We start from the raw sequence: 18,510 nt of genomic DNA on the forward strand, positions 1-18,510 counted from the left end.
GAGAGGGTCAGACATGGAGAGGAGAAGAGAGGAAAGGAGAGGGTCAGACATGGAGAGAAGAGGAGATGGTCAGACATGGAGAGGAGAGGGTCAGACATGGAGAAGAGAAGAGAAGAGAGGGTCAGACATGGAGAGGAGAGGGTCAGACATGGAGAGGAGAAGAGAGGAAAGGAGAGGGTCAGACATGGAGAGAAGAGGAGATGGTCAGACATGGAGAGGAGAGGGTCAGACATGGAGAAGAGAAGAGAAGAGAGGGTCAGACATGGAGAGGAGAGGGTCAGACATGGAGAGGAGAAGAGAGGAAAGGAGAGGGTCAGACATGGAGAGAAGAGGAGATGGTCAGACATGGAGAGGAGAGGGTCAGACATGGAGAAGAGAAGAGAAGAGAGGGTCAGACATGGAGAGGAGAGGGTCAGACATGCAAAGGAGAAGAGAGGAAAGGAAAGGAGAGGGTCAGACATGGAGAGAAGAGGAGAGTAGAAGAGAGGAGAGGAGAGGGTCAGACATGGAGAGGAGAATAGAGGAGAGGAGAGGGTCAGACATGGAGAGGAGAATAGAGGAGAGGAGAGGAGAGGGTCAGACATGGAGAGGAGAATAGAGGAGAGGAGAGGAGAGGGTCAGACATGGAGAGGAGAATAGAGGAGAGGAGAGGGTCAGACATGGAGAGGAGAATAGAGGAGAGGAGAGGGTCAGACATGGAGAGGAGAGGGTAGGAACTGATTAGCAGCACTGATAGGTGGCACTGGTGGACACTGATTAGCAGCACTGGTGGGCAATGTTGGGACTGATGTCCCTTTAACAGAAGTCGGTTAACAGCTTTCTTCTTTTCTCCTCAAAAAGCTATTTTTTCTTCTCCTGCTAAAAAAAGGCGATAACCAGCTTCTCTTTACTCCCATGATCATTTGATCACATGGTAAAGGGCTGCTGTGATTGGCCCTTCATTTTGCTCCTATTGTGTCACTCCATCGAACAGGCTCCAGAATGGGACTATGGTGGCAGAGGGCCGCCGTGAGAAAACAAACAGTGACCAGGGTTGCCACCCCATCCTTCTTTTAGTCATGGTTCACACTGGTGTGGCTTTGAAATCGCATTTGCAATTTTATTGCGACTTTGTTGAACAGAAGTCTATGCATGTTGCAATGAAACCGGAAAAAAAAAAGTAGTGCAGGAGCCTTTTTCAAAGTCGTTGCGACACAAGTCACAGCAATTTGAACGGTTGCATTGCTGACAATGGGATGCGACTTGTCATACGATTTGGAACTGTCAAATCGCATGGCAAATGGCACCAGTGTGAACAGGGGCTAAAACCAAACACATATGAATTGCACAGGTCCTGAGGCTAATTTAACCAAAGCTCTATCTGTCTCCCAAAAAATTAAAAATGATAACAATTTTTTTTGGGTACAGTGTTGCATGACTGCATAATTGTCATTCAAAGTGCGGCAGTGCTGAAATTGGCCTGGGCAGAAAGGGGGTAAAGGTGCCAAGTAGGCAAGTGGTTAAAAAAAAACAAAACGGGCCCGACTGAATCACATCGCTGCGGCACCATGCAGTTCCGCTTACACTAAATTGTTTGGGGTACCTGTGGGTTGGGAATTCATGTGATTTTGTGTGAGCCTAGCCCAGCCTTTAGCAGAATTTGAATATCTTGCACATGCGTGGGTGTGTAGCAGGTCCCTGCTGGTTCTTTAGGATATGACAGAGACCTGCTGCACATCTCTACACATGGGGGGCGTTTCTTGCACCAAATCCTGAGGGTGTTTTGCTCCTGGGCTGGTCACACACAGGAACACATCCTAGCACACCTGAGGTGCATCTGTGCACGTGTGAAACCTTGTGGGGGGCTTGTGCCCAACAGCAGATATTAGAGATCCCATGAGGCAGTGGGGCTCAATGACATTTTGTTCTAGGCCAGATAGAAGGAAGTGGAAGTTCTTTAAAGGTTAATGCAGAACACATACTCCACCATCCATCCATATAGAGGGGGATCCCAGTTTAACTGGTGTGCTGTATAAATATGGGGTTATTAATGACAGAGTGCAGACCACAGGGGTAATGGGGACCCCCTACTACCTGGGTGTAAGGAAACAACTGATCGGGGTCCTTATGTTAATAACATAGGAGTGTTGTCAGGGTCACTTGTAGTAACTGAAGTGAAGGTTCATGGTAGTATTATTTTAGTAACTTCTGGTTTATTGAAGATTACTCAGTTATCTGTACTAACTGATGGTTCATGGAATCTACTCAGATTTATTTGTAGAAACAAATGACGTTGGGAGCCTGCCAGACACCATCCAGCAATGGCAGGGTTAATGCAGAGAAACATTCCACCATCCATCCATCCTAGCTAATCTGATGTGCTATATAATAAATAGTAACTTTGGAGATTACTCAGTTATAGTAACTAATGACACGGAGTCTTGTAAACACCATCCAGCAATGGCAGGGTTAATGCAGAAAATGTACTCCACATCCATCCATCCATCCATTCATCCTTACACAGGGAGATCCTAGTTTATCTGGTGTGCTGTTTAGTAATTGAGGATATTAATGACAGAGTGCAGACCATAGGGACTGAGATACTGAGGACACTTACTAAGGAGGGGGAGGGGGAGGGGGAGGGGGGGGGTAATTAATGCACAGAGACCTACCTGGTCCCAGTCCGACTCCTGGTCCTGGTGGCTGGTGAGCACATGTCCTGCCTGACTGGATACGGCGCCAGTGCCTGCAGAAGAGGGAGGTGACTGCCTGGCCGGTGGGTGGAGTCTGAGTTCTAGGCACGGAGGTGGAATTCTCTGAGCCGCCGCACACTCTGGCTGCTGTGTCACCTGAGCAACCAGTGTGTCCGCGGCTCGCAGTAGGCCAGGAACAAGTAGGTGAGGGCCGCCCAGCAGCCAGCACAGGGTGGAGGAGGGCGAGGCTCAGGGAGACTCGGGGCTAATAGTTATTTTACATGCAAAGGAGACCCGGGGCTTTTCAGAGGAACACTCGGGGCTATAGCCCCTGTCAGCCCCCCCCTGCCGACGCCACTGCCTGCTCCCCATTCACACCTGAGACCTTGTAACACTAACGAGTCACATGACACTGGGGAGGGAAAATGGCTAATTGGGCCCAATATGGACATTTTTACTTAGGGGTGTACTCACTTGTGTTGCCAGCGGTTTAGACATTAATGGCTGTGCGTTGAGTTATTTTGAGGGGACAGCAAATTTACACTGTTATACAAGCTGTACACTCACTACTTTACATTGTAGCAAAGTGTCATTTCTTCAGTGTTGTCACATGAAAAGATATAATAAAATATTTACAGAAATGTGAGGGGTGTACTTACTTTTGTGAAATACTATAATTAGAGGTGTTATGCTCCTGATTTTCATTTGTATTCAATATCCGGTGCATCACGTTGCAGTGTCCAACAGTAGTCAGCAAGCATTGACGGATTCCAGTTGCCCTGATGTAGTTTTTCCATTGAAGCAATGTCCTGGTGAAACCTTTCACCGTGTTGGTCACTGACAGCAGCGAGATTTGCAGGGAAGAAGTGTGAATGGAGGAAATTAATCTTGAGTGACATGTTGCACTTTATTGTTTTGTATGCTTTGAGAAGTTCGTCTAAGGTCCATTCCTCCGGTGGTTTCAGAATTGGAAGACTGTCATGTGACACAGGTCCCTTTGCTGAAGGCAGATTAGGGTATTCAAATGACTTCTTGTTTTTGGCAGAGAAATGAGGCACATTAGTCAAACAAAAGTAACCTCTTTCTGTTCTCACCATATCATTGGGACTGCAAACAGTTTGTCTTTGGAGTGCCTCTGAGCCCAGCTCTCAGAGAGGGAGGGAGCACATGTCACTCAACAAATGTGAGGCACCCATTCCTTGGCTTGATCACCAATTCTACAGCCGAAATACAGATGATATGCTTTCTTCACAAGAGCAGTCATTGAGCATCTCTGATGAACAAGTGTATACTCGCCACAAATATAGGAACTGACACTACAACATGAGCGCAAGTGCTCTGGACCGTGATATGTACCCTAAAGCATAAACATTGCATAAGTGTGTAGCACGACCCCCACAGGGCTGCTGAATATGTTCGTGTCCTCCTCACTTCCTTGACCCTGAGGCCCTTCCAACCTGACTATATGACAATAATGCTTAAATAGTGGAAGATCAGCTTTACTGACTTATTCAAAGAAATTAACAAATGTAATTTCAATCACAACAGGAAATATACATGTAAAGAACCACGATGATGAGGTTCTGAGTCTTAAAATCCCACATTTACTGGGGTGACTCAAGACTCAGAACCCTGAATGTTAATGATATCAAACACAAAATATGAGGAATGGTATATATGTGTATATATATAAATATATAATCTGCTGTAGTAGGTAGTTCCTCTTTCAACTGTGTGAGAGTGACAAATCAGACATGTATCTTTAATTACCGTATTTATCGGCGTATAACACGCACTTTTCTCTTACGTCCTCCGACAGTCGCCGCCTCTTCATATTCGTCACATATGGGGTATTAGACTTTGCTCCGAAGGAGTAGCTAGGCAACAGAATATGTTAACATTAAAGCTTTTAACATATCCCACCCTCAAGGGGTGGTCCCCTCAGTCAATACCCTCCTACTTCCTGCAACCATATCTCAGTTTTAATGTCTAGCTTGTCAGGAGTGGCTGGCTTTCTCTGTGCTGGGGCTTTCTGCCCCAGACTCTTTCTTCTTTTTGAATTTTTGTTTGAGTTTTCTCTCTACCTTTACTTAGCTGTTCTTTTTGTCAGCGTTAGTTAGTTCTTCTGATGAAGAGGATCATGCGGGCTGGGTCTCGGGCTGATCCCCCTGGTCGCAGGTCGTGGGTCAGTGGCTTCCCAGCCTGCCATCGAGCGTTCAGCCAGGTAACGCTCCTGGCACAGTGAACGACCCATCCCTGTTCGGTGCAGGGATGATTGGTGAGGTGGCTACCTCACCGGACGCTGTGCGGTTTCTTAACCCCCATTCTGTGCGTCTTGTATGCGACTCTCCCTGCCTCATGTGCAGCGGCTTGTTCGCCTGTGCGGGTCCCCCACGCCATGTGAGGTAAGTGTATTTATGTGGGGACCTGTCTGTCTGGGGGGGTGTCAGTCTGGGACTGTGTAACCTGCCTCTATTCACACTGTTTGTCTCCCTATCTCTCGGCTGCATGCTGTGGGCTGCAAGGGGGGGGGGGGGGGGGAGCTGTGTGACACTGTGTGTGTCAGCCTGGTCAGTGTGAGAAGCTGTGTGCTGTGGGGCATGTTTTTTTGGCATGTTTGGGCATATACAGCGATCGCTGCGGCGATCTGACATGTGTTCTTATACAGAGATGACATGTGTGCATTACTGCACTGTGGAGCGGCGGTTTCGGCGCCAAACGGCGCCATTTTGCCTACACTCGCTCCGGCCGCATGTTTTACATGCATGGCGGCCATTTTCTTGTAGCCTCCATTCATAGAGCGCCCTGGCAGCATCACTTCCTCTTTCCAGGAACACCGATCGAAGCAGCAGCAGCGGCGAGGGTCTCCTCAGGTTTTATCCTTCTGTTCTTGCTATCCATTGCCTGTGTTCAGTTTGCATATTCCCTGTGGGGGTCTCATTGTGCTTGAGTGTGGTGCGGTGGGCTGCGCTTGCCGCGCTTGCTTAAAGGGGCAGTTAACCCTTTATTGTCCGGCTTTATAGGGGCAATGGATTCTCAGGAGGGCAAATTTCCTACCGCCTTGGTGGAAAGCCAGGGGACCGCTGTTTCCCCCCCAGGGGGGGATTTAGTCACTATTGTGGCTGGCCTTGCTGCTCAGGTGCAGATGCTGGTGGCTGCTCAATCTACTAAAAGGCCCAGAGTTGCTCTTTCCTCTGATTCTGAGGGTGAAGGTGATGGGGCTGTTATGGCGGGGGCCTCCTTATCGGGGTCCCGCTCCTCCCTAGATCTAGTGGGGTCCGAGGTGGAGGCTGAAGTTGAGGGGGTTGATAATTCTCCCCCTGGCTCGCCTGAAGAGCTTGCAATCATGGATGAATTGATTGCTTCCATAAAGCAAACGCTGCGTTTGCAGGATGAAGTGTGTCCCCCCGCTGCCTTGGCGGCCTATGGGACGCAGAGAAAACGCAGGACGCCGCAGGTTTTTCCCTGCAATGATGATTTTCAGCGCGCTGTTAAGGAACAATGGCGCCAGCTGCGCAAACCTTTTGCTGTACCAAGTAGGTTCAAGCTGCGTTATCTTTTCTCGCCTTCCACTGATGAAAGGTGGTGTGTGCCTCCCCCAGTGGATCACGCAATTGCGGTTTTAAACAAAGCCACTGCGATTCCTGCAGAGGATTCCCCTGTGTTCCGTGATGCCACGGATAGGAGATTGGAGTCTCTTGCCTGTCATACTTATTCTGTTACGGGTTCTATGCTTAAGGCTCTGTTTGCTTCTCTCATGGCGGCCCAGGCGATCGCAGGTTGGACGCAGATGCTTAGGCGCGTCCTAGTGGCCGATTCGGCCTCGCCGGCGACCCTGGATATGGTGGATCAAATACACCAGGGTGTCATGTATCTGTGTGATGCGGACCTGGACCTGGTTCCGTTGGCTGCACGTGTGCACAGCGTGGCAGTGTTGTCTCGCCGCCTGGTTTGGGTGAAATGTTGGTCGGTGGACCAGTCCTCACGTAAGACCTTAGCCAATCTACCTTATGATGGGTCTCGCCTTTTTGGGGAGTCCTTGGATGTGTTGATTAAGGGGATCACCGGGGGTAAGAGCACTCTCTTGCCCCATTTCCCCAAGGCTAAGGGGGCTTCTGGGAAGAAGCATGCTAATTTTCGGCCCCCTCAGGGGTCCTTTCGTGCCTTTCGGCCGCACTACAAGGGCAAGCCGTTCAAGGGTCAAGGCTCTCAGAAGAAGCCCTGGTCTGGGAAACAGAAGTCCGGTCAATCCGGATCTGCAGCCCATAACAGTACGGCCTGAAGGGGCGCCCTCACCCAGTTTTGGGGTGGGGGGACGCTTGCTCGGTTTTCTTCAGCCCTGGTTGGCCCGTGTGCGGGACAGGTGGGTTCAGGAGATCGTTCGATCTGGTTACAAGATCGAGTTTCTCTCTCGGCCGGAGAGCAGATTTTTTCCCTCAAATCTTCAACTGTCTCCAGAGCGGTTACGGGACCTGCACCTGGCGGTGCGGGACCTGAGGGCTCAGGGAGTGGTAGTTCCGGTGCCTCATCGGGACAGATTTCGGGGGTTTTATTCCAATCTGTTCACCGTGCCCAGAAAGGAGGGCAAGGTTCGTCCAATATTGGACTTGAAGGCTCTGAACCGCTCTGAGCGGGTTCGCAAGTTCCGCATGGAATCCCTGCGGTCGGTGGTGGCTGCCCTGGTTCCGGGGGAATTCATGGCCTCCATCGATTTGAAGGATGCGTATCTTCACATCCCCATTTTCGAGGGTCACCAGAGGTACCTTCGATTTGCCATTGCGGAGGAGCACTACCAGTTCGTGGCGTTGCCTTTTGGTCTCGCCTCGGCTCCGCGGGTCTTCACCAAGGTGCTTGCACCGGTTCTGGCATTATTGAGGGCCCAGGGCATTTCTGTCCTGGGGTATCTGGACGACATTCTGGTTCGGTCTGCGACCAGCCAGGGTCTGGAGAAGGACCTGTCTGTCACGATGCAAACTCTGCAGGAGTTTGGTTGGACGATAAATTTTCCAAAGTCGACACTGAGTCCGTCGGTTCGTCTTCCCTACCTGGGAATGATTCTGGACTCGGTGCAGGCGAAGGTCTTCCTGCCGGAAGACAAACTCAGGACTCTTCAGGAGGAAGTCAGGTCCCTCAGGGACGTTCCGCACTCGTCTCTGCGAACATGCATGAGATGTCTGGGATTGATGGTCTCGGCCTTCGAGGCGATTCCCTTCGCCCAGTTTCACACGCGGGGTCTCCAAGCGGAGATCCTGTCCAGGTGGGACGGGCGACCTCAATCTCTGGATCTTCAAATCTCGTTGAGTCATCGCACCAGAAGAGACCTTCTGTGGTGGCTCCAGTCCCCGATGGTGTCCGGGGGCAAGTCGTTTCGTCCTATCTCGTGGACGGTGATCACCACGGATGCCAGCCTGTCGGGCTGGGGTGGTGTTCTGGGCGTTCTGTCCGCCCAGGGAACTTGGTCGGAGGGGGAGTCTTCACTTCCGATCAACATTCTGGAATTGCGTGCGATAAGTCTCTGTCTTCATTGCTGGACGGACCGGCTGCAGGGCTGCCCGGTTCGGGTGCAGACGGACAACGCCACGGCGGTGGCCTACATCAACCACCAAGGGGGCACCAGGAGTGCCCGAGCGGCTCGAGAAGTGGCCGACATTCTGTCTTGGGCCGAGACTCATGTCCCGGCGATAACGGCGGTTCACATTCCGGGGGTGGAGAACTGGCAGGCGGACTATCTGAGTCGCCAGACCCTGGATCAGGGGGAATGGTCTCTCCACCCGGCTGTCTTCCAGATGTTGTGCGCGACGTGGGGTCTTCCAGATGTGGACCTGTTCGCATCTCGTCTCAACAACAAGGTGAGAAGGTTCGTGGCAAGGACGCGCGACCCTCGGGCAGACGCGTCGGACGCGTTAGTGGCCCCGTGGCATCAGTACAGGCTGATGTACGCGTTTCCACCGATTCAGTTGCTGTCCAGGTTCCTTCGCAGGTTTCACTCGGAACGCAGCACGGTGATTCTTATGGCACCGGACTGGCCTCGCCGGTCCTGGTACGCAGACCTCGTGAATCTGGCGGTCGACGCCCCGTGGCGTCTGCCTCTTCGAGACGATCTCCTGTCTCAAGGACCGATATACCATCCTGCTTTACAGTCTCTGGCTTTGACGGCCTGGCTGTTGAGACCGAGGTCCTGAAGGAGAAGGGTCTCTCTCCAGAGGTCGTTCATACTTTGATCAACGCGCGGAAGTCTTCCTCGGGGAAGGTTTATTACCGTACTTGGAAGGCCTATTTTGCCTGGTGTGAATCCAGGGGGTTTTCACCCCGCACGTACTCGGTTTCCCGAGTGCTGTCCTTCCTTCAAACGGGTGTCGAGCAGCGTTTGGCGCTGGCTACGATAAAGGGTCAGGTGTCTGCGCTGGCCGTTCTATTTCAACGTCCCGTGGCTTCCAACCCCTTGGTTGGCACTTTTGTTCAGGGAGTGCGGCATCTGGTTCCTCCTAGGAGGGATCCTTTGCCCCCTTGGGACTTGAATCTCGTTCTGTCTGTGTTGCAACGTGCTCCTTTTGAACAGATCAGGGAGATCTCGTTGTCTATGTTGTCCAAAAAGGTCGCCTTTTTGGTGGCGATCACTTCGGCTCGCAGAGTGTCGGAGCTGGCGGCTTTGTCCTGCAAGTCTCCGTATCTGGTTATTCACTTGGATAAGGTGGTCTTGCGACCTAATCCTTCTTTTCTTCCGAAGCGAGTTTCGGAATTCCATCTTAATGAGGATATTGTCTTGCCTTCGCTGTGCGCGAAGCCTAAACATCCCAAGGAGGTGAGATTACATTCTCTGGATGTTGTTCGGGCGATAAGGGTTTACCTTAAATCGACTGAGTCTTTTCGAAGGACGGACTCCTTGTTTGTTCTTCCAGAGGGTCCTCGGAAGGGCATGGCGGCTTCGGCCTCTACCATCGCCAAATGGATCAGGCAGACCATTGAACAGGCCTATGCCTTGCAGGGGAAGGTTCCCCCTGTGCCTGTGAAGGCGCACTCTACTAGATCTCCGAGTACGTCTTGGGCCTGTCGTCATGGGGCTTCTGTAGCCCAGGTGTGTAAGGCGGCGACTTGGTCGACCGTACACACGTTCACGAAATTCTACAAAGTAGATGATCAGGCATCGGCGGATGCTTCCTTTGGCCGCAAGGTTCTTAGTGCGGCAATTCCCTAGGGTCCCTTATTGGGGACCTCTGGCTATTGGGATAAGTTTTTTATCCCCTGGTTATTTGTCTTTTCCTGGGTTGTTGCTCCTGTTGAGCACTTGTTTTTCCTGTTGCCCAGCTGGTTTCCTTCCTTTGGTAAGGTTCCTTTCTTTGATGCGGAGACTGCGTTGCCTTTTCGGCGCGGATGCGTTTCCCACCCCTCATGTTTGCACTGCTTTGGGACGTCCCCATATGTGACGAATATGAAGAGGCGGCGACTGTCGGAGGACGTAAGAGAAAACGGAATTTTTGTAAAATCTTACCTGTAAAATTCCTTTCTCTGAGTCCTCCGACAGTCGCCGCCCCGCCCCTCTTTTGGGGTTTGGTTGTATACTCTACTGCTATTCCACTAAAACTGAGATATGGTTGCAGGAAGTAGGAGGGTATTGACTGAGGGGACCACCCCTTGAGGGTGGGATATGTTAAAAGCTTTAATGTTAACATATTCTGTTGCCTAGCTACTCCTTCGGAGCAAAGTCTAATACCCCATATGTGACGAATATGAAGAGGCGGCGACTGTCGGAGGACTCAGAGAAAGGAATTTTACAGGTAAGATTTTACAAAAATTCAGTTTTTCCTCCTAAAAATGGAGGAAAAAGTAACAGTGCGTGTTATACGCCGATATAAAAAAAAAAAAGTCCAGGAAGCAGTGCCGAGAAAAGGAAGGAAGGACGCGCTGTCATCGGATGTCCTGCCTCCTATGCCGACGTCTATCATAGGCGCTGGGACTTACAATGACAGCGCGTCCTTCCTTCATCTCGGCGCCGCCCGCCCCCTTCTACCTCTCAGCGCTGCTTCCTGGACATTTTTAAAAGTGATTCGGATAGTGTCACTGGCGCTGGCGAGGCTGCAATTATGGGCGCTGGCGGGGCTGCAATTATGGGCGCTGGCGAGGCTGCAATTATGGGCACTGCGCGGGTGAGGCTGCATTTAAGGACACTGCGCTGATGAGGCTGCATTCGTGGGCACTGCGCTGATGAGGCTGCATTCGTGGGCACTGGTGAGACTACATTTGATTAAAAAAAAAATGTTCTGAGTTCAAAGCTGTTTATTTAAAATTTCAGCTTTTTTCCTGAAATTTCTCCCCCAAAATTAAGGTGCTTGTTATACGCCGGTGCGTGTTATACGCCAATAAATACGGTTACTAAAGAATGAAGTAATTCGATTCAATTAACTTAGCTGCATTAATATTGCATTGTAATATAACCTGAAAGAGTGCACTCTGTCACCTATAGGGTGCCCCCTTTTCTGTGGATTATATGAGTCTCCTCCTGGGCAAGGCCTTGTTAATCTTTGCCGGCAGTGACACTCTAATCATTCCATGAATGACATTTGTAATCCAAAGGAAAAGGGAATATTTGTAATCTAAAAGGAAGGAGAAATATTGGTATCCGGGTTCTGTCTTAAGATGTATACAGTCTATGGCCCTGTGTAAATATAGGTGGGGTCTCTTGGTTCGCCACGCACTATGAAAGAACCAGAGTGTCCTATGGCAGCTGCTCTATCCCATTAGAGTTCCCTCTGTGTCTGTACTGCGTCACCGGCCTTTCCTCTATGTCCGTGAGCTACTGTGTTTACTGCAACCAGGCATCTCTCACCCAATCCTCTGACGCTCTTTTCCATCAGTCCGCCACACCAGGCCGGTTACTCCGCTGTAACACCCGCCGCCTCTCTCAGGTGTCTCTACTCTCAGTCCGTCACCTCTCCGTGACATCTGCCACCTCTCCAAGGTGTCTTCCGCTAGGCTGCTGCCTATACTCACTCTGCACACCGCAGCAGCTCTTCCCTCATCCACACAGCACGCTGTCCCCGAGGCAAGAACCTTCGGCCCCGCCCCACCCCTAATTTATAGACTCTCCCATCGCTCACCGCGGAACCCACAGCTCCCTGGGAGTATAGTTCAATCCGGCTCACCGTCCATAGTCTTTATCCTCTTCGGGACTACATTTCCCACAATCCAACACACCCCTCTTTAACCGAAGCCCAAACAGAGGCAACAATAAATATAAATGATTTAAAAGTCCAAAAAATCAGTAGTCCATACATTTAATGGCAGCCATCCGGGGGGACCTGAAGTAAAGTCCCAAATGATGTAGAGGGAAAGAAAGGAGAGAGGAGGCACCTCTAAGTGTAGTATTACGAGATTTATTGGAAAATAAGCATAAACCCCTCACAAATGTAGAGGAGTAAGTAAGCATGTAACAGATGTCCAGTGTGAACCGTCAGATTCCTCAGGCAGCGGCGGAGGACGAGGGAGGGGGTCCGTGCTCTGTGACGGAAACTGCCGGCTGAATCGGTAGCAGGGACTTCTCAATAGATGTTGGCTGGTTAGAGGACGAGCCAATATCGAGGCCTGGATCCCAAACACCGTCCTAGAGGAGGAAGTGACGTCACTATATGCGACGCGTTTCCGAGCTGGCTGGCTACAATGAGGTATGCAATGGCGCTCCTTCATCAATAGCGAGAACATTCGCCACAAATATAGCAGAATGTATTTCGGCTGTTGCGAACTTGACGAGACTAATCGACCGACACCAATCGTCCTGTAAAACATCTATAACAGGGGTCTCCAAACTATGGCCCTCCAGTTGTTCAAGAACTACAATTCCCATCATGCCTAGTCATGTCTGTGAATGCCAGAGTTTTACAATGCCTGATGGGATGTGTAGTTCCACAATAGCCAGAGGGCCGTAGTTTGAAGATCTCTGGTTTATAACTTCTAACTTACTTGTTACAGTGCTACTGAAGGCAATGCCATATCCTGAAACAATACATACACAATATAAGGTCTATATTAATCCAATGAGCAGCATCTGTGTATGCAATCCACTTTTATAGCCTGCCGAGATAGTGTGAAGCTGGCTCCAGGCCTGGCCGGGCTGCATACTTCCACAGAACAGTTTCCAACCTTGCCTGATTTCATGCCTGGACATGCCCAGACTGCAAAAAACATTGTTCATAGGTCTCTTACAAAAACAAACATTTTTTGGACACAAATATAAGGGAAAAACATGACAAAACTGAAGATTTCAATGAAATGGTATGTGATGGGCAAATTTGGATTTGATTTTCGTGATCAGCAACAAAAAAATCTATAGGGAAAACCCAGCAGTGCCCTGGCATCATGATTTATCCCGGTTTACCACCTGTGTTACTTTAATTATCTGTATATCTCTGTTTGTGACCAGTTGCCAATATATGTGATATTTTTACTCTTTTCAATAAAGAATTCATTATTTTTACAGCCTTAACACCGCGTGGTTCTCTTCCCTACTTTGGTTTAGCTCTCTTGCTACCTCCCCCTTTTTTGTTACTGGTAACACACACTGGGAGTACCACACTCGCATTTTTTAATGGGTGAGAAGGTGAGGCTATTATCCCTTGTTGACACTTCAGTTCTCTGGGTTTCTAGTTTTTGGCAACACCCAACAGTGTTCAAAAGGCATTGCATTGTTGTTAGAAAAAAATGCACCGCACCTGGTCTCAAAGTTACAGATGCATTAAGGGTAAGGCTGACCATACAAGGTTTGAACCGGTAACGGGCAGGCTGAATGGACCAAGTTGATCGATCAACTTGGGCAAAACCAGCCTGCTGAATTTGCTTGCGATTATTGCTAGTAGCTGCTATCACCTCTAGCAATAATCACGGTTTTCTCCCGGTGCAGATAACTTCCCACGCAACCCAACCATTGCTAATTCCCCCCTCTATACTGTCTGTGTTGATAGGAAAATCGTGAAAATGGGTTGCAGGAAAGAAATTTGCACTGTGTACCTAGTCTTGTAGGCTGCCGTACTTGGGTGTTCCAGCCTACATTTAGTACAGTGTACCCCATACCCATTCACATAGGGAGGGGGTCCGGGTGTCTGGGGGGCCCCCTTGTTAAAGGGGGCTTCCAGATTCTGATGAGCCCCCTGCCCGCAGACCCCCACAACCACCGGCCAGGGTCGTGGGGATGAGGCCCTTGTCCCCATCAACATGGGGGCAAGGTGCTTTGAGGTGGGGGGTGCAGAGCTCCCCCTGCCCCAAAGCACCAACGACCCCCCATGTTGAGGGCATGTGGCCTGGTGTGGTCCAGGGGGGGGTGGGGCCGCTCGCTCGTCCCCTCCTCCTTCCTGCCCTACCGGGCTGCATGCTCGGATAAGGGTCTGGTATGGATTTTAGGGGGGCCTGATTTGGAACCTGGGGGGGACCCCCACGCAGTTTTTTTCCCCATTTTTGGCGTTGAGTTCCCCCTCAAGATTCTCACAGTGCAAGACGCGGCGCAAGTCGGATCATCCTGATCCGACTTGCGGTGCGACTTCCATTCAAATCAATAGGCTCCCATAGGGAACCATTGATTTTGAATGGAGGCAGAAAAAACGCTGCTAAAAGCAACGTGGCCAAACGTGCAATAACGCCAATGGAAAAAGCTACTGAAAGCACGTTTAACAGCTGCTTTTTCCCGGCGTCAGAACTAGCTTTGCAGCACGTTTTTTCTAACGTCCCGTGTACATGGAGCCTTACAAGTAAAAGATATTCATGGCTCCGTTGTTTAAAGTTATTTACGTTGTTTTTGTCTGAAGCCGCAACTTAAGGTTAGGAGGTAAACTGCTAGGCATCAGCAGTATGTTCATTAACATTTCCATGCACTTGTCTGTGGTTAGCGGCATGCATGAGTGCATGCTGCTAATGGTCAGACCCCTCTGTCACAAACCGCTCTGATCCCCCTTGAATGATCCGTAATCAATCTGGTTCACAACTATGCGATCTCCGTGACAACTATGACATAGCTTGGCTTCTTGGCTTTAGCTGCTGTTTTTTTATGTGTGTTCCCTGTGCACACAGCAAGAAATTCAGTGTTTAAAGAAGACCGTTACAGAGTTTCTTTTATTATTATTATATATTTTTATTTTTCATATTTTAGTTTGTTAGACTGTAATATATATATATATATATATATATAAAGAAAAACTTTGTACAGGGTATTTATTAAACAATATGCAAAATTAAAAGCATTACACATCTTTAAAAAAACTGTGTAAACTTTATCTAGATGAGCAAAGTACCCTGTTTCCACGAAAATAAGACAGTGTCTTTTATATAAATTTTTGCTCCCAAAGATGCGCTAGGTCTTATTTTCAGGGGATGTCTCATTTTTCCATGAAGAAGAATACGGTACACATTTATTGTTGAACAAAAAAAAAGGAAATTTATTACCTGTATACGGTACGGTAGTAGTTATCACAAACCAGCAAATTACATCCTCCTGTGTCATTTTGATACCCCCCCCCCCCCTCTGATCCTCCCGTGTCATTTTGATTGCCCCCTCTGATCCTCCTGTGTCATTTTAAGTGATCCCACTCCCCCCACCCCTGTGCCAGTGGACACCTTCACCAGACATCCCCTCAACCCTTTATCAGACATTACCCCCCTACCTGACTCACCCCTGTGTGTCCACACAATGTACCCGACTCCTGCCCCGTGCGACTCGCTGTCTAATTATGAGTCAGCCAGACTCTGTCCAGGCAGAGCGAGCAGCAGGCGGCAGCTTGTCCTGGCGGCGGCGGGGGCTCTCTGATTAAAAGAGACCTTGCACTTCCTGTCTTCTCCCGCTGTGCTGCGGCCAACAGTGAGCTGCGCGGCGGCGCCTGCCGCTACGGTCCAGAGTCCAGAGTTACGGTAGCTTCGGGGGTCTTATTATCAGGGAGACCTTATGTTCGGGGGAGGCCCTATTATCGGGGAGGTCTTATTTTCGGCAGGATGCCTTATATTTCAGCGAGAGGCAAAACTGTAAGTAGGTCTAATTTTCGGGGGGGATGTCTTACTTTCGGGTAAACAGGGTAGTCCCCTTTCCCACAGGCGGAGCGTTCAGATCGTTTTTTTTTGTGGATCTGAACAGACGCCCTCTGCATCCCTATGGGGCATCGGATGTCAGCGGAGACATGTCTGCTGACATCCGATCCAATCAGTCAAAACCAGACGGATGGAAACCCTATTTTCCATCCGTCTGGTGGATCGGATCGGATGGGAACGGACCGTCTCTTGATTCCCCCATAGAGATGAATGGGGACCTGACAGCTGTGTCTCCGCACACAGCGCGGACACACAGCTGTCATCCGCCTGCTCAGTGGGGGATCAGCGGATTGATCCCCGGCTGAGAAAAACGGAGTCCGTCTGGCAGACTCCGTGTGTGAAAGAGCCCTTAGTCTCGGAGTTATTGTTGGGTTAAATGAAGCTGCTAAATTTGCGCTGCACATCTTTACTTCAGTGACCTCTGGTCATAAAAGCATTTAAAGGTCACCTAAAATGTAAGCATTGGTATTACCTTACCACCTTCTTGGATTCACACTCTGTGTCCTGGCTTATAAGTGTGATCGGGTGATCTCTGACTTGGGCTGAGAAGCCGGACAAATGAAATGACACTAAAGGGGGCAAGTTTACACCTTTCATAAGTAAAGTCAGACATGCATGCATTGAAATAGGGCGGTTCAGCAGGGACTGGGATTGATTTCTGTACAACTGCCTTTTCCGACTTTCCCCACTTGATCAGCGCCAGCGGCTATGGCCAGCAGTGCTGATCAGTGTATTCTGATTGTGGGGGAGTTTCCTCGCTGTGGCAATACAATCGATCAAAAGGGAGGATTCCCCCATCATTGAGTGTGTGGATGGGGGAATCTAGTCTTTTTTATTTTTCAATCCGCTGGTCATCTATGGGCAGTTTAAATCTTCACAGTTAAAATGAAAGGAGATTTGTGCCATAAGAAATATGTAAGCTACTGTTGCTTCCTCCTCATGGAAGCGCAAAGGTTTCCTTTATTGGGCAATATTTAGATCTTGTAATAAAAAAATGTCAGCGCTCTAGAAAAATAAAAAGAGAAAACTAAAGCCGCTATCAAAATAGTGCAAATTATACATACACCCAAAGAATGACTACACAACAGTTGCAGAGCTCAAAATGAATTAAACCTAGTGAAAAGGTCCAATGTGAGTCCAAAAAAGTGTATAAATTAAATACAAGAAAAAGTATCCCAGTGTAAAGAACAAAGAATTTAATATTGTCACTCGTGAACGTTGGTGGAGGACAACGTTCACGAGTGGCAATATTAATTGTTTGTTCTTTACACTGGGACACTTTTTCTTGTATTTAATTTATACACTTTTTTTGGACTCACATTGGACCTTTTCACTAGGTTTAATTCATTTTGAGCGCGTCAACTGTTTTGTATTCAATATTTAGATCTACCTTAAGCCAACTGTGACTGGTCGTCTTTAACCACTTAAGCCCCGGAGGATTTGGCTGCTAAAGGACCAGGGGTTTTTTTGCGATTTTTTACTGCGTGATTTTAACGGACAATTGCGCGGTCGTGCGACGCTGTACCTAAACGAATTTGACGTCCTTTTTTTCCCACAAACAGAGCTTTCTTTTGGTGGTATTTGATCACCTGTGCGATTTTTTTGATCACGCGCTATAAACAAAAAAAGAGCGTAAATTTTGCAAAAATAACAATATTTTTCACATTTTTTTATATGAAATTCCCCAAAAAAAAAAGTAAAAATCAAAATTTTTTAACATTTTTCGGCCAATTTGTTTTATGCTACCTATGTTTGGTAAAAAAAATCGCAAAAAGCGTATTTTGATTGGTTTGCGCAAAAGTTATCGCGTTTACTAACAAAGAGAAAGATTTTTGTCATTTTTGGTGTTTTTTTTTTTAACGCATAATGGCGGCGATCTGCGATTTTTTTTTCGGTACTGCGACATTGCGGCGGACAGATCGGACCCTTGACTGACATTTTTGACACTTTTGGGGTTACCAGTGACATTACTGCAGTAATCAGTGCTATACATATGCACTGTTACTGCAAAAATGACACTGGCAGGGAAGGGGTTAACTTTATTGGACAGGGAGGGGTTAAGTGTGTCCTAGGGGCGTGCTTTCTACTGTGTAGGGACATGGCTATTGGTGTAAAAGCAAAGATCAACCGTTCTACATAGTAGAACGGTCAGATCTTCACTTTTACACAGGGAGAACTGACAGGCAGCTTGTTTACACAAGCTGCTCTGTCTTTCTCCCTTCACAGGAGCGATCGTAGTGTGGCCGGCGGACATCGAGTCCGCCGGTCACACGCACTGACTTGCCTGTGAACGAGCCGCGGCGGGCGCGCGCCTCGGCGCGCGCCCGCCCGCGATAGGCTCGCAAGTCAGTGACAGGCGAGTGACGTACCGATACGTCACTCTGCCTGGCCGGGGCTGACCGCCGCAGTATATAGTCGTGCGGCGGTCGGCAACCGGTTAAGCCCCCATTCACACTGGGGCGACGCTACTTTGCACCGCGACGCGACCTCGGAGCGGCTGCCACGGACTTCGTAACATTGAAGTCTATGGCGGTCGCCTCCTGGTCGCCCCAAAGAAGCTCCGGACCCTTTTTCTGAGTCGGAGCGACTTGTGTCGCTCCTATCAGAACGGGTCCGCAGCTTCCCTATGGGAGGCGACCTGCGGCGACCTGTGAGGCGACCAGGTCGCCCCAGTGTGAACGGGGGCTTAATCATAATTCTAAAATTGATCTTATATAATTGTTTATATGTGTTGTTCATCTAGAGGTGATTATTTTTTCCAGAGGTCGTATCCTTCTGC

General features: G+C 49.1%; 1 protein-coding gene across 1 annotated transcript in view; it reads left to right on the top strand.

Moving 5' to 3' along the window:
* Window positions 1-18,510, top strand: part of DNAAF9 (dynein axonemal assembly factor 9) — a 230,639-nt gene that overhangs the window by 84,385 nt on the left and 127,744 nt on the right. The window lies entirely within an intron of this gene.

Source organism: Pelophylax lessonae (genome assembly GCF_965119305.1).
Source record: "Pelophylax lessonae genome assembly, chromosome: 1".
Classification (NCBI taxonomy): domain Eukaryota; kingdom Metazoa; phylum Chordata; class Amphibia; order Anura; family Ranidae; genus Pelophylax; species Pelophylax lessonae.